The sequence below is a fragment of the Equus caballus genome, chromosome 4 (assembly GCF_041296265.1).
Source record: "Equus caballus isolate H_3958 breed thoroughbred chromosome 4, TB-T2T, whole genome shotgun sequence".
Classification (NCBI taxonomy): domain Eukaryota; kingdom Metazoa; phylum Chordata; class Mammalia; order Perissodactyla; family Equidae; genus Equus; species Equus caballus.
The window spans coordinates 49328269-49339614 of NC_091687.1; the positions used below are offsets into that span (position 1 = coordinate 49328269).

General features: G+C 39.1%; 1 protein-coding gene across 3 annotated transcripts in view; it reads right to left on the minus strand.

The window, feature by feature from the left end:
• THSD7A (thrombospondin type 1 domain containing 7A) overlaps positions 1–4236 on the minus strand; it is a 671418-nt gene extending 667182 nt beyond the window's left edge. The window contains exons 1-2 of one of the 3 annotated variants that reach the window (XM_070264554.1): positions 4070–4236; positions 2945–2977 (exon numbers count right to left, since the gene is read on the minus strand). The gene's annotated coding sequence lies outside the window, so the exon portion shown is untranslated. The remainder of the gene's footprint in view (positions 1–2944; positions 2978–4069) is intronic. The other 2 variants (XM_023639297.2, XM_070264555.1) reach the window with 2 other exon arrangements.
• Positions 4237–11346: the final 7110 nt, after the last annotated feature.

Consider the following 11346-nt stretch of genomic DNA (forward strand, 5'->3'; position numbering starts at 1 on the left):
TTCTTGCAAACAAAAACTTATACTATGAAAAGATAATGATACTGTATATTCCAACATGGAAACTTAGTTAAAAATATAAAAAGATTCTTCCAAGCTCAGATAGTTCTGCACTTATCCTTTGCCTCCCACACTTGCAATTTTTTTTATCTCTGCAATTTAAGAGCTAAGAGGGCATGGAGGGAAAATGAACGAGGAGTCGCACAAAGTTATTTTGTCAGATCCTAGTGATTACATATTTATAGAGAAGTAGGCATCCTTGAAACCATGTTTAGAAGGAAAGAGACTACAGACAAGAAGATAAAAGTGCTGGGTATGTTTTTTTTCTATTGAACAGAAAATAATGCAACATGGATATTCACTCTTTTATGTATCATAGCTCAATCTGTGTGGCTGAACCAGTCATGATGGGGTACTTTTTGCTGAGCTGGATGCCTTCTCCTTTGGGTGTTTTATTAACTGAGGTCATTTTCCCTGGTATGCAGACATTTGCTTGTGTAATTTTACTAAAAGTTAACAAAAAGGCTAGAATCAAGCCTTTACGTTTATGAGGTTATCGAAACCCATCTACACATCTTTAGCACCTTCCTAAACACATAGAATTCCTCTGGAATTTAGTCTTTGTCTTTTGTTTCCTAATACATTGGTTTATCTTCCTCCTCAGACAACTGACAGTTATAAAGCCAAAGAAAGCAAAAGCAATGTTACTGCTTAGATGGTCATCATCTGAGCAAGAACCTTCCTGGTGTTTAAAGCTAAAGCAGCGGTTCTAAGACTTCAAATGTTTACACATTACCCATAGCCACATGTGCCTTTGATGTTGGGCTATTTGAAAATAACTCACTGGCATTTCGATTTAGATTTCTATATAATCTGACCTACATGTATTACTGTTGCCTTCTTTTCAACAATTAGACTCCATTTTGAACTTCATCAGAATCTTTTTTTCCCTTAAAATTATTTTATAAAAATGGCCAATAGAGTCCCTGATTTGTGCCCCTATTTTCATAACTACATCTTCGGTTGTATCTTTAAGAAGCTGTTCTACTGTGTTTACCACTGAAGGAGTCAGAAAATACTGGTTAGGGAAGTTGCAGCTTCCTTCTTCACATCTAGGAGCAACAGTCGGAAGGAATCAGACAAGTTTATGCTTCTGGTCGCCACTTTCTTCTGGCCCAAGCTCAGAAACCTGTGGGTTTCTACTGCCTTCGCTAAGTCATTCTGATAATTCAACTTAACAGATGATGAATTAGTACCTAATTAAGCCCAATACTAAACTAGGAGTTGACATTTGTGCAAAAAAAGAAAAATCAATGCCATTCACAGACAATATTTGCTTACACTGTGTCAGGCAAGGTGTTAATAATAATCTAGTTCTCACAATAAAGTTTGAGATAGGTACTAATATTATGCTTATGTACTGATACATAAACCAAAGATATGGACAGATTAAGCACCCTGGGCAAGATCCCACAGCTGAGCTAGTCAAAGGAATTACTATGGAATAAGCACTTTATTAAAGAAGTTAGACTCCTTAGTGTACATAAAGAACTTCCTCACGCTTCTGCTGCAGGCTGGTTCTTTCCCTGCTCTTGGATAAAACCTCAGAAAGTACCCACAGCTTTCTAGTTCCCTTTAGTTAAAATAATAATTTCATTTCACTATTGAAAACATCCACTTAATGTAACAATTAAAACCTCACACTTCACAGAAAGGTAAAACATCTGCTTTTCCCATCTTGGGCCCATTGCAGGCTCAGAAACCTGTAGTGGTGATGAGTTAGGGGCTTTCTTCTGCTCCTCCCTCCCCCTTCCTCAATAGACTGTGTGACTCTATAGGAGTCAGTTGGGGGGGAAGGGGAGTGCCATTGTCATGTGGAGTCAGGGTCCTCTGGGTGACAGAAAGACAACTTCTGACTGCGGGGAGAGGGAACACACTTATTTGTCAATGTGTCAAAGGTTCATCTGCTGTGAACACTGAACTTCCTCTGACATGGAATATTCCTCCCTCCGCTAGTAGCTTTCACTCACTCCTCTGCACTTCCAGAGGTCCACCTATGGCCCTCTTGGGGAAAGAAACTTTCAAAACAGTTTCAGGCCAACTCCTTCCCAAGAATCAACAGTAAAACTTATACATCCTTCCCCCACCACATATGTCATCGCAGTTTACTCCTAACACAGCTTCCTAGCTCTCTGGTCAGACAGGGGCATCTATCTCAGTGTCTCATCTCTTCAGGCACATGTAAGTACTAATGTCCAAATCTCCAAGAAACATTATCAGACCCCATGAATGGACACTTGGAAGCTTCTCCAACTTGATTTCGGGTGAAAGGGAAACAGTCACCTCTTTCATAAAGCATCTCCTTCCATTCCTGCATGGGAAAGGGGTGGAAACACTGATAATTTGGCCCAAACAAGCCTTCTCCACAGGTCTCAACATCATCATCAAACCTCTAGCTACCCCTAATGTATCCTCCTAGTAACTGATAAGCTCAGAGTTGAAAATTAGATGTTCACTATCTGCTTTCTAACCCCACGTGAGAGGTGTAGATCTGACTTGGAATGTGCCCAACACACTGGCACAATTCTTGCATTCCTTACTTGAAATTCTGCAGTTTTAACACCCTGTTATGATATCTTAAAAACAGGTTAAAAAGGGAGAATTTTCCCAACTGTAACCTTTTTCGGTAAAAATTTCTACAATAAGACTGAAATTATTCATTCTTAAAAGTCTAGGCCTATACACACAGTAAATTTAATGCGTGGTGTGCCATGCTCATGTTTAGACACAAAAACATTTCAACTAAACATTTCAAATACAACTCAAAGGTAAAGTATTCACCTCCCCACCCAGCTTAAATCTATGTTTTACTACTTTTGTGCTTAAGAAAAAAATATGACTAAATGAAAATCTTTGGCAAGAAAATCAAAGTTAGATGATAACTTACGCAGCCTCTAGTCCAGAAAGATTCAAGGATTTCCTGATGGGGAGGGAAGAGGAAAAGATCATGATCAGAATCACCCAACCTGGTCTCTAGTAAAGCCTTTGGGGTGGGGAAGCTGATTATGCATGTACAGTGTGAAAAAGTTATATTGCATATTTCCACTAATCAAACCACTGACAGTCTTTTATGGTTAAGGAAACTGGCCCCAAACTAAGCGCCCCGTTTTAGACCACATAATTAGCAAGCAAGGCTCCAACTTCACACTACTTTTATTCAATCATACATGAAACTGAAGTTGTATCAAAGTAGCTTAGCATACAGGTTTGGCACTAAATTTGTTCTGTATTCCAGAAAACTGTCCTTATCCTCCTCCTCCCCCGCCCCCAAAATTACCTCCTTCTAAATAGGTTACATTTACAGAACTGTTCAAAAGTGTTTTTCAGTAAGATACGCACAATACCAGGGTTTTGTTTAATACAATTAGCAAAGTTAACCTTAACTTTTTACATAAAATCAACATCTCTAGAAGTAGGCAAGAAAGAGAGAATGGGAACTTTTTAAATTTTTGAAACGACTTCCACTGCCATTTTATTAACCAGCCCCGTTTCAGGCGACTAGTAGAACAGTCCATTAACTAAGCCTTCTTGTCTAAAGAGAACCCTCCATATTTTACTTTCAACAGGGACTTTTTTTTCAGAGTCTAAGTCCACGTCATATTTGTTCAAGGGGAAAAAAAGATGACAGCTTGGAACCATGCAACTATGCCATCAACACGCTAATTTAAAATATTTATTGTTTCCATCAGTCTCCACAGTCTACTCCATCTCTCCGTCCCCAAAACAATCAGGGGGAAGGAGAACTATTTTAGAACTTGCAGTTCTTGGGCTGTTGTCTAACTAAGCAGACAAAACTTACAAACAAGAGCGTTGCCTGTGGCTTCTTGCCCAAAAGACTTGGGCGGAGCGCAGAGGTCCTGCCCTGGGGGGCGGGGTGCCCTCTGGGCGCGACGTCCCGGGCGGGCACTGGGTGGGGGCGCCCTCGCGGAAAGGACGTGTGGGCCCCAGATACTCACTCAGCCTGCGATGGGGAGGGCTGGGGACCGCGGGGCCGAGGGAAGCAGAGGCTTACCGGGGAGAGGCCTGGGGCGCGGAGGCACGCCGACTCCTTCCCCGGGACCTGCGCTCTCCGCGAAGGCACCTGCTGCATGCGCCTCCGGCTCCAGACCCCGCTCCCCGCCCCGCGCCGAGACCAGGTCCCGCGCCTGCGCTGCCCCGCCGCTCTCCCCGCCGCAATGCAGCCGCGGCCGGCCCTGCGCGCCTCCCTCCGCCCGGCCTCTCCATCCCTGCCCCGGCGCCCCCGCCCCCGGCCCATCCACGCTCCTCAGAGCTTCGAGATCCACGTCCCCTGCAAGGGTCCCACAACGGCCGGTAACCTCACTAGAAACCCAACCCTGTGTCCCAGCGCTCTTGCGGGTCCAGGGACCGGCGTCCGCTCTACTGCTTAAGGCTGAGTTGAGAGAACCGCACATTCTTCCCTGCTCAATTAATCCAAAGTCAAAACGTTCTACATCCTCCCCAACACCGTTCCGCTGCGACTCCCTCTCCCTCGCCCCTCCATACCCCAAAATAAACTACACAGAACGACAACAACAAGGGCAACACTATATTCCTATTCCCTTCCCGTGCTTACTTTTTGTGGATTTTGTTCTTAATCTATTTTACCCTCCGTTGTTTTTTGCTTCCTGGCCATCCTCAGTGATCTACAAAGGTCAAAACAACCACCGATCTGACTCCCCCACATCCTTAGTAGAACAGCTTTCAGATCTACTCAATTAAAAGTCTACGTGGGTTGTTTCTCTATAACTTTTGAAAGTGTCAGAGGTGAAACTAATGTGAACACTGCAGCGCTGGATGCTGAAACCATAGCTTGCTTTTACACTTATTTCAATCTGTCTCTAGGAAATTTCTCCTTCTCCATCCTCACGAATAGGCTCTTTTCAAGTAATCATGAATTATTATCCTTTTTTATTTTTTGGTGAGGAAGATAGGCCCTGAGCTAACATGTGTGCCAATCTTCCTCTATTTCGCATGTAGCACATCCCCACAGCATGGCTTGATAAGCAGTGTGAGCGTTACTCTCCAGCCTGGGCTACGGATGGGAGCAGGCGAAATTAAATAGGTTACAGCCCCCCCCATAATCATGAAAGGTTGTCACGCGTTGAATTTAAGTCAGGGTTTCTCAATCTCAGCATTACTGACATTTTGGGCAGGATAATTCTTTGTTCTGGGGGCTGTCCTGTGTATTGTAGGACGTTTAGCAGTATCTTTGGCCTCTACTGACTAGATACCAGTAGCACTCCTTCAGTTGTTACAACCAAAAATGTCTCCAGATACTGATCAAGCTTCCTTTGAAGCAAAACCGTCTCCTCTTCCCCTTAAAGAACCCCTAATATAAACCACTCAAGTACTGAATTCTACAAATAACTTCGAAACCTCTACTTCTTTACATTATAAATTATTCCTGGTATGCTTTAAGTGGTAAGGAGATATCATTTAGGGTTTTCTGGGGGGCTATCATATATACTTTATCTACCTATATTATTCAAAACTGAAAGCAAATGGAGTGCATGGTAATTTCTTTACTGGCATTTTATGTTCTATTTCCTTTCCCTAATATATTAAAACTAGACTTCAGGAAAAAAATGATTAATTGCCCCGTATGTGGGAAAATGGATGGCTACACTACAAGAGAATTGTAGATCACCCAAAATGTAACCACATGACAAATTTAGATTACATCTGATAAAAATGGAAAACAAATACAATATGCTGTTAGACAAGGTTTCAGACCTTCATCTACAAAATTAATTTAATGAGATGTCATGTATTGAACTAAAGTACATATAATTTATTTTCTGATAAAAGGTCTAATGCCAGTCCTTAGTTTCCTGATCATAAAAGAAAAACTACACTAAAATAATTATGTTAAATGTATTCACATAATTTTTGAGATTAATTGTATCTGTATCAATGGAAAGTGTTGTTATTCATGTGAAACAGAGTTACTAAGTAGCTAAAATAAAGGCATATGATAAAGGTTATGGGATTATCACCATTAACTGGACTCTAGAGCTCCGGTTTTGACCCTCCTTTTGAGTCCTCCCAGTGACTTCACTTTACTATCCATAAGTTCTTCATGTGTCTTGCACTTTTCAAATTTTGAAGAACTTTCATATCTATTCTCTCATTTATTACTCACAGGTATCTGAAATAGGTGGGGAAACAAGCTTGGAAAACATAAGTACTTCCTCAACAACAGCCAGTAAACAAGAACAAGGACTTGCACGTGGTTTTCGTCTTATATCCTTTCCATTCTGCCAAATTGACTCACACCTTTTTCTTAATCCTATATTCTTTGTACTCTTCCAAATTCACTTTCATAATTGCTATGTATGCCTTTTGCTGTTTCACTGACGTGGATCACACCTGACAATTATTTATGAACTCTCCAAAATACACAGCTAGTCTCAATACACTTAATAAAGAAACTCTCCATTCCTTGTTGAGACTTGAAGACCCAGAAATTGATAAACCTGAATTCCAGCTTCAGACTAGAGCCCGTTCACTGGGTGACTTTGGGTACCTCTGGACTCTCAGTTGTCTCATAACAACCCACACTTTAAAGATCAAAAGAAGATACATGGAGAGGCTCTTCTGTTCGTGGACTTGAAAACTACCTCATTAACGGTAACCAAAATAATCTTAGGAATATAGGAAATTTCACTGTTACTTACGAATCTATGAGATTTTGAAAATGGTTCTTTTAATATACCTTTTATGGAAGCAGGCAGAAGTAGACAGAGATGAATGAATAAACATGGAAAACCTATTTGTAGCACAGAAAGAAGAGAGATGAGAGTTGAAAATCTTGAGTTTCTCCTAATAGGAAAATCAAAGGACTTATTGGGACTATGGACACACGTCGTAGTTCTTCATTTGAAATTTTTCCTGCATTTCTCTTCAGACAAGAAAGGAAGTGGATAGATGGGAGCAGAAAATGGAAAAAAAAAAAAGTCTCACCTTGAAATGACTGGATAGCTGGTTGGTAAGCTTCAGAACTAATTAAAGGAGCTAAGTAAGAAAATTAACATCTTCTAAGAATTATAAACTTCATAGCCAGAGCAGAATTAGAGGCCATCTAATCTAACCCTCTCTTCAAAATATTTTGACTAATTGCAATCAGCAAGTGAAGATCATTGCTGACAATGATGAGATAGCTGGAGCAGGTAAAATCAGAGAGTTCCTAGGAAACTAAGGCAGCATGAGGCATATGTTTCCGTATTGAACATCTGATATAAAGATGGCTGACAATTGAAGTTTCACATTATAAAAGAGAGTCTTGAGGTTTGCATGTATGTGTGTTGTATAGATGTATATTTCATAATCACCTAGGCATCTCCAGCATGGCAGATTCTATGGGAACACAGGGAGATAACCCATGTGATTCTCACAGTCAGTCCTCAACATTTACAACACACTGCCCCAGACTCCAACATCTTTTAGAATAGTGAATCTCATCCCTGGCTGTATATAGAAAGCACCTGTAGAGCTTTAAAAATAAGACTGCCTGGATTCCAACACCAGAGATTCTGGTTTGTATGGGTGAGGACCTGGAATTGTAAAATTCCGCTGAAGTGATTCCAATTTACAACTGCCAGGACTGAAAACAATGGTTTTAGCATTATGCCCCTAAAGAATAAGAAAAGTCAAAAAGTAAAGAAAGAAAGAAAAAAAGAAAAGAAAAGAAGAAGGAAAGTCAGGTTAAAAATAAACGATAATAGAAAATTTGAGGAATTATTTATATGCTTTAATTTATAGACTTTAAATTTTAATCTTAGTTTGGAAATTAATATATTTTTGCTTTCTTTTTACAAAAAAAAAGTCTATACATATAAAAAGTCTAAACAAAACACTGGCTAACCAAATTCAAAAGTGTGTTAAAAAAACTATATAATTTGGTTGACATTATCAATGTATGTAATGTTTAACATCAAAAAATATACATATCTACAATTCTTCTCATTGATGGATCAAGAAGAAAAATTGCAAGATTATGTCTGTATCTGGAGAAAAGAAATGTGGTAAAGTCTATTCCTGTATGTTGTGAAATGCTGTAAAAATTAGCAGCGAACTGGGAAATTCATTGGTTTCTAATAATTAAACATACATCTACCCTATGACCCAGAAATCTTGCAATTGGCACCTATGCAAGTAATATTAGTCCATGTGTACCAAAAGAGAAAACAACAACAAAAACAAGACTATCCAGAATAGCTTTATTCATAATAGTTCCAGGTATGTGTTGGAGGCAGGTTGCAGAAATTCACAAGGAATTTTGCAAGCTTGTTGTGAAGCCATGCAGCTTGAAATTGGCCATGGCGAAAGTATTTACACCAGGGGAATTGGCAAATGCTACATACAGATAAGTGTGTCTGTCTCCCTCACTCCCAGCGAAATTTACCAGCACACTGTTGACTAGCTCCAAACAGGAAACCATCCAAATGTCCATCTAGAGGAAATTAGATAAACAAAAGGTGGTATATTCATAAAATGGAATACTATATGACAATAAAAAGAACAAATTACTGATGCAATAACATGAATTAATCTCAGAAACATGTTGATCAAGGGAAGTCAGACCAAAGGAATATATAACTAACCTATAATTATACAATTGGGAATACTGATTACCTCTGCAGGTGAAGTGATATTGAGTATAAAGGGACACGGAGAGATTTGGGGGGCTGTGGAAATATTGTACATTTTGATCTAGGTGGTAGTGACATAGTTATATATAAACGTTCGTTGAGCTGAATACTAGTATGTAAATGATACCTTAGTAAATAAAAACTAAGGGTTAAAAATAAGTTTATATGAAAGATCAAAATCTACAAAGAATTAAGGCAATTTTTAAAAAGTTGACCAAAAAATCAGGTACACATCCTGTTGGCTATTAAGACATGTCATAACCACGATAGTAAAACCATATGGAGTGAAGAGAATGCAGAACTGAGAAAGATATAAACATAATTTTGATATATGATAAATGTCTCCACAAAGCAATGAGTTACAAAGAGATTATTTAATAGATGATGGAGGGAAAACTGTATATGGCTACACAGAAGAAGATAAGATTGGATCATTAACTGACACCTTAAGTTAAAAAAAAACTGCAGGAGAACATCTTTGTGACCTCAACATGTGATGGACTTATTGAAGAAAACCCTGAAACTGAAAACCATTAAGTCAAAAATTGATGTATTTGAATAGATCAAAAGTGAAGATTTGGGGCCAGCTCTGTGGTCGGGTGGTTAAGTTCGCGCGTTCTGCTGCGGCGGCCCAGGGTTCAGATCCTGGGCGCAGACATGGCACCACTCGTCAGGCCACGTTGAGGCGGCGTCCCACATCCCACAACTATAAGGACCTGCAACTAAGATATACAACTGTGTACGGGGCAGGGGGGGTTGGGGAGATAAAGCAGAAAAAAAAAAAAAAAAAAGATTGGCAACAGTTGTTAGCCCAGGTGCCAATGCTTAAAAAGAAAAAAAAGTGAAGATTTCTGGGGGACAGCCCAGTGGCATAGTGGTTAAGTTCATACAGTCCACTTCGGTGGCTCAGGGATGACGGGTTCGGATCCTAGGCATGGACATAGCACTGTTTGTCAGGCCACGCTGTGGTGGCATCCTGCATAAAATAGAGGAAGATTGGCACAGCTGTTAGTGACAATCTTCCTCAAGCAGAAAGAAAAGAAGAAGATTGGCAACAGACGGTAGCTCAGGGCCACTCTTCCTCATATACACACAAAAAAAGTGAAGATTTCTGTTGACTGAAACAGACCACAGAAAAAAGTAGCAGACAGATAACAGCCAGAAAGAAGCCAAGTGCAGTATATAACACTGTCAAAGGACCAATGTCTAGAATTGCACTCTTTAGCACAGTAGTCACTAGCCACATGACTCTTTAAATGTAGATTCGTTGGAATTAAGTAAAATGAAAAATTCGCTTCCTCAGTGCCACTAGCCATATTCCAAAGTGCTCACTAGTCACATGTGGCTAGTGCTATTAGATAGCACAGAAATAGAATATTTCCATCACTGCAGAACGTTCTATTGAACGCTAGTCCAGAATACAGAAGCTTCTGCAAAAAAACTGGAAAAGGACAGCAAATATGATAGAAAAACACAAAAAAATTAAAAGACAATTCAGAAGGAGAAAGGTATGTAGTTTAATGTAAACGAGTTGCTGAAATTTACTAGCAATCTGAGAAATGCAAATTAAAAAGTTATTGTACTTCTACACCTATTGACCTGGAAAAATCTGGATGTGATATAACACCAGTTGTCAAGGATGTAAAGAACAAGGAATCCTCATGCACAACTAGTTGGAATATAAATTGTTCTGGTTTTACTGGAAAGAGGTTCGTATAAGTATGTGTATAAATTCGCCCCAGTTGTCCCACCCTCAGAGAAATTCTCTCAGTTTCACAAATGTATTTATACAAGGGTATTCATTGTAATGTTTCGTGTAATTCCAGAAAGCTGAAGGCATATGTATACTATGTCTCCATTCTTCTGGGATAAACAAAATGTAGTGGATGCTCACTGTCAGATCCTATGAAACAATTAGACACAACTCATTAGGTAAGTTTACATAGAGAAATATGAGCATCTATGTATATTTTTGAATACAGTATGAGTACATATTATAAAAAGTAACAAACAGAATAAAGACAAAAATATTTACATAAATAAAAACATCTATATACAAAATATATATAATGAAATATATATACAAATATGTGTGTACAGATATATATAAGTACATGCTATATACACAGACACACAAACACACACAGTAACAAGCCTATATCCCGGGGAAGAAAATAGGAGTGGAGATAGAACAAAGGGGAAAACAAACAAAAGAACAATTGAAAAAAAAAAACACATGGATCAGCGGACTAGAATATAGAGTCCAGAGTCCAGAAATTCACCCCACATATAAAGGCAATTGATATTCAATGAGCAAAGTCAATTCAATGGAAAATGATAGTTTTTCAACAAATGGTCCTGGAACAAATGGGCATCTATGTGCAAAAAAAGAAAAGAAGAGAGGAAGAAGGAAGGAAGGGAGGGAGGGAGAAAGGAAAAAAAGAAAAGAAAGAAAGAAGGAAGGAACGAAGGAAGAAAGGAAGAAAGAAAGAAAGAAAAGAACCTCAACCTATATTTTGTACAACATATAAATATTAATTAAAAATAGATCATAAACCTAAAGCTGTAAAACATCTAGAATAAAACAGTAGAAAGCCTTTGTGATCTTAGGTTAAACAAAGATTTCTCAAATGTAACA